This window comes from Rosa chinensis, chromosome 7 (genome assembly GCF_002994745.2).
Source record: "Rosa chinensis cultivar Old Blush chromosome 7, RchiOBHm-V2, whole genome shotgun sequence".
Lineage (NCBI taxonomy): Eukaryota > Viridiplantae > Streptophyta > Magnoliopsida > Rosales > Rosaceae > Rosa > Rosa chinensis.
The window spans coordinates 23,048,614-23,054,613 of record NC_037094.1 but is presented as its reverse complement, the minus strand read 5'-3'; positions in this window follow the sequence as shown (position 1 = coordinate 23,054,613).

Below are 6,000 nucleotides of genomic sequence, written 5' to 3'. Positions count from 1 at the left end.
AACCATGTATTCAACGACGTGACCCCGCACGCCAAGATTACTCTCAATCTCAAAATGGATAAGTGAGAAATAGGAATAAATCGACGGCGTGTCCCACACGCCCAGATATTCTCAAATCCGTAACCAAAACCGGAAATTAGTTTAGGTAAATCCCATTTCCAAAAATCTCTCAAAATCTCCAAGAAGCCAACCAAATCCAAAATCCTTAATTAGGCATTCCCGATGCCAAAATTGAAAGTCAATAAACAATTGAGAATTTCCAACTCCATTGAAACTCATCTTAAAAATCTTCCAGGAGCTTAACTCGGTGATTAGGGATATGCTTAATTCCAGAAATTTACCTCGGAAATAAGGAATTCATCAAATAATATTATAAATCAAAACCAACCTTTGAAACTCATTATTGAAAGCAAATCCATGATATAATTCGAAATCAATTTCCGAAAATTAATTCATTTCCTCAAAAAGTAATATGAATAATCACTAGAGCATTATTTAAGAAAATAAATGCATGCATCGCTATTTAAAACAAAAGTCCACTCACAGTACTATTCCGACGATCACGCATTCGTGTTCCGTCATCGAGCAATAGCTCGGTACGTCGTCCTGTACGCAATTATATTCCGTGAATAATTCTTCAATAATTTAATACAATTCCTAAAATCAATTCCTCATAATTTCACCTCCCAATTCTCCTCGGATTTAGACCAAATTATACCACTAATACCAATTCGTTAATTTAAAGGTTCCAAGGCAGAACCGTGAGATATCCGACGGTCGGATTCTCGTAATTCGGTAATCGAAACCCTAAACTTCAGAAATTCATGATTAATTCCAAGTTTCTCCAAAAATCACCAAACTTCACATACAAGCTCTACACAATTTATAGGATTTAATGGGCTAAAAACCGGAATTAAAACACTGTCCTACATGCCTCCACGCGCCACCAACAGTGGCAGCGCGTGGGCCCCACACTCCACCGGAAACCACCTCCGATGGCCACCAAAATTTGGCAGTACCATCTACTCAACAAACCCAACCTCTTTCTCAACTACAACAAGTTCCAATTTTACCTGGAAGAGCTCCAATTTGGCCGGTGAAAAATTCCCAGAAATTCCAAGAACCCTAGAAATTGAAATTGTTAATTCGACCTCTACACTGCAAATTGAAATGAAAGACCTTAGGGGAAATGATCTATGTCAAAAACCGAACCTTCGACGCCAATTTGGTGGCCGGAGACTGCCGGAATTGGAAAATATCGGCGTTGACTCAAAACTGCTACAGTGACCGTCCTCTTCTTCTCGTTGCTGCACCTTCCACAGTTCATATCAAGCTACGAAACGAACCCAGAAATGAAGAGAAGGAAGAGAGCTTTCCAACGACATCTTATACGTCAAAATCCGTCGCCGGATGGAGGAGTTATGGCAGGAAGAAGGTGAAGAGGTCGGAGAGGAAGAGAGAATCGGGGAGAGGGCTCGGTAAGTTTCCGAAAATGGAAACTTACCACAGTAACTCGGCTATTTATAGAAAATTATCATGAACAGTAACTTTAGTATTTTGGCCATAACTTTCGCATATGAACTCCGATTTTTATGTACCACATATGCACGCGCTCGGTTTAACGTTCTCTACAACTTTCATGAAGAACATTTTCTCAAATTTTGACCCGAACAAAAAGTCATATTTTAGGGCCACTAAAAGTATCGAAACAACGGTAAAAGTGAAAGTAGTTGTCGTTTACCGTCCAAATGACTAGTAAACGGGTAAGTGAAGATACGGGATGTTACAACCTTATTCTAGGTTTGTCGGCTCCAAATCATCACCAGAAGAAACCAAAACAGCACTACTGCCATTTTTAACAATAGGTGCGAAAACAACACCAGTAGAAGGAACATAAACTGACTCTGCCTGTATCAAAGTATTTGAAGCTAGCCTCTGAAAGCCAGGTGGGACACTATCAAATGAAGAGACCTTGTCGGAAACTTGCTAAATATCCTGACAACCCTGAAACCTTTCTAACACCACATTAGTGTCATTAACTGCAAATGCTTGGTCAGCCGGCACACACGACTTAATCCCTTGTATAGGAGCTTCACTAGCCAAACATGCCCCCACTTCCACAGAAGGCTGGGCAGGTAGACTGCGAGTAGGGGGACCAGAAGTTCCCGCATGCCTTCTCCGCCGGCGACGAGTGGTTGAACGACCACGGGGAGGCTGAGTAGCCATGGTCACTTCATTGTTAGCAGAAACAACCACCCTGCACTTGTCGCCCAGATGGCCAACAAGGCCACACTTAGAACATACACTTGGAAGAGTTTCATATTCCACATCTACTAAAACATGCTCACCATTTGCACGGGTAATTCATAACTATTGAAGAAGAGGCTGAGAAAGATCTACATCAACCAAACCCGCGCATAGAGACCGACAGAACGATCAATAGTTCTAGGATCAAGTTTCATGGGAATTCCTATTCCCCTTGCTATTTCAAAGAGCATCTGTTGCTCCCAAAACGCGAAGCCCAGGTCCCAAAGGCGAACCCAGACTTGCGCGAATGTATTTCTATAGGAAGAATGAGAGAAACTTGGTGTCCATTTTATCAAACGTAGCAGCCCTTGTTGCAGCGTTGCTGTACCAAAAGCCCAAACTCTCTGCATATCTACTACGGACTGAAATTGAAGAATGTAGAACCCTCTTCCCAAGGGTGAGACGGACCAATTGTTCAACTCTGGCCACAAAGCTTTAAGCTGTGACGTCAACTCATAGGATTTCAGAGGAGGAGTTTTCGGTGGGAGGACAACCCGGCCAACCAAGTAGCTTTTACAATGCTCCAAACCATGGAGATAGGGGTCTTCAGAAATCTGAACTCAGACCACGCCATTGTCAAGAGTGGGTGGGGGCAGTTCGTCGATGTTGAAGTCAAGGGGAGGGGAGGGCGGCGCTGAAAGCTGGGAGGCAAAAGTAGGTTTTGGAGGAGGCTGGGGAAGCGCCATAAAGGATAGTTTTCTGTCCTTCAGAAGAGTGTGTTGCAATGAAAGCTCAAAAGAGATGACTCTTTGACTCTTTGACCAAACAATGAAGAAAGGAAATAAAGGAGAGAGAATTAAGGCATAAATGACACGTTTCAGTTGGGAAATTAAATGAATTGCCCCATTATGAGAAATTAAGGCCATAAGTGATACCATTATGAGAGAAAGAGGACAAGAAATAAGAAACGGCAAATAAAGGAGAAGATGAGATTTGTTGAGTCAGGTGAAAAGAGAAGAAGTCATGGGTTTCTTAAAGCTATGCAATCTCATCCGTTCAAATGATGAAGGGTATGATCGACAAAAGCCAACAAATGCTCCTCTATATATAGGCAACGTCCAGAACAGAATTGGCATCACTTCCTGGCCAAAAACTATTCCGAGACTCTGCCCAATTCACTCTTCAAACCTCCATCACTTACAAGACCGTGACCACCATCCATCCATCAATCTACGAAGCTCATCAAGGACGCTCCACTACCATAGCAGAGACGAGTTCATCACCTTGTTGCCAATCCGCTGCAGAAAACACTTCAAAGTGTAACTATGACTCTACTGACAATTTTTATTTCGGTTTTGTGTGTAAAAACTTGTGAATTATTTTGGGATTTGCTTTTTTGGATTTGTCGGTTGTGTAATTGGAGACATGAAATTTTCAGAATATTTTTGAGATTTCAGTTTATTATTGAGTTAATTTCGAGAATTCTTTGATGATGCATGTTACAATCTTTGTGCCTTTTTACGTGTTTAGGTAATTTTAAGAGTTAAGTTAATAAGTTTGCATGCTAGAATAACTCTAAGTGTTCTTGTGTGTTTGCTTAATTTTCCAAGAGTAATTGTTATTTGTTAGACGCTAAGTTAAACAAGTAGTAATTAGTTCTAAAGAGTGGTAAAAATCATGTTTCAATGGTTAAACGATTCTGGAAATTACTTGTTAATTGCTATGTGTAATAGTTAATTTGCATGTTTGAGTTGATTCTAGGGTTAGATAATACATCTAATTAAGAGAATTACTCTAAGTGTTTTCAGAAATTAGTAGTATTAGGCTTGGTAAGGACTTTTCCGATCCAAACCCACATTAGAACGAATTAGATAAATGGATTGGGCCTCTAAGGCTTTTCATTTGAGCTCTTATCTAGGCATTTAAGATGATCACGTTTTTGTAGCATGTTAAAATGGATTTTCTGTTTTTACACTTCGTAATTTCCGAGTGGTACTGGTCTAAGTAAGGAAAGTCGATCATTGTAGATAGTTTTATATGTTTCATTTTTTTTATATGTTTCGTTTTTATTTTAAGTAGATTAGGAACCAAATTTCAAAACCCCCATTTTATTCTTTTATTTGTTAATTGACCTTTTTGTGTAGGTGTACCCTACAATCCCTGGATTGAACGATCCTTGCTTGTGCTATACTTACCGAATATTTGACCATATCGTTAGATAAGGTAACCCGAATAATATACGTACGTTTTTTTGCCGAATGATACTCGTCCCGTTTTTACTCAGGAAACTAGAGATTGGTAATTTTTAACTTACACAACAATCCATGATTTAGTTTCTTTCTATATGTCAAATTTCTTTAATGTTTTAAAAAAAAATTAAGAGGAACGGCGATTAGAAGGATGAAAGAAGAATTGACAGTGCTCAATAACCTAGATATGATGGATTCTATTCTGCCAAGAAGAAACCTTTTGTTACCTGATGGTTAGGACATGGGTGTGAGTACTTCAGTGGAGGCTAGAAACAAGGTAAAGGATATATTAACGTCTTTTAGTACTGAGTGTTGTAGCCTCATGCAAAAGGGAGCCGGAAGTTTGATGAAGTGGCCTATCATATTGTGAAAAATAGAGGATAGTTTGTCAATACAAAGAAGATTTTGGCATGTCCTAGGAGTGAAAGTGAGTGATAAGTTTCGGTATATGGTGCAATTAAGAATGATTGGTTTACATGCCCCTCTGCAGACTGGTATCGATTATCACAAATATCACGGAAAGCCCTATGCAACTAGCATTGTAGCTTCTGGTGACTATAACGACGAGCTGCAGGATAGGGATTCTATCGTTTATATTGGTCAAGGAGTAGTGAAGATTAATCAGGTGCTTGAAGGGGGTAATTTGGCTCTGAAAAATTTCACGATTCAATTTCTACCAATATCTTGAATTGCTTTGAAAAATTGAAGAATGTCTAAATCATAAAAAATAAAAGAGAGAATAATTCAAATATAAATTTGATGATTGGTGCAAAGGTTATAAATCAATAAAAAAAATGATAACAATGTTGTTAATATAGAGGCATAAAACGTTTTGTGTCACGCATATACAGAAGTAATTCCGAACCTTTTCTACGTGAAAGGGACAATTTATGTGACAGTATGCAGCATGGAGACTACATGAAGGTGCTTAGATGCTTACAGAGTAATTCAATGAGTTTGAGAAGTAAGGTGAGCTAATGAAAGAAAACCCTAAAGTAAAACTAATGTAGGACGAAAATGGGCCGTTTTAGCCGGAAAATCATAATAGTAAAGAAGCGGCCTAGAATCAAGAAGAGTGATTGGAAAATAGGTAACTCATGCGTAATGAGGTTACTAGTCGCTAGAATATTCAAGAAGATTTGGTTTTGGACTTTTCGGGTTACTCATGCAAAAAGTCATATCTTAATTTTGAATCAGATTAGGATCAACTTTTGGTCAGAATGTCCATTTGAAACGCATGATACCTTTCCAGAATAGGAACGACGAGATCTTCAAGACTCACTTTAGTGTGAGCCCTTGGTCAAAATATATCGTTTTAATTTGAATTCTCTAAGATTCCTTGTTAGATTATTATTATGATTATGATTATGATTATGATTATGATTATGATTATGATTATGATTATGATTATGATTAGATTATGACTTGGATGCCAATATAAGCACCATCATGCTATGTATGAAGATCAGTTTATCATATTAAATTTAATAAAATCTAGAGATTT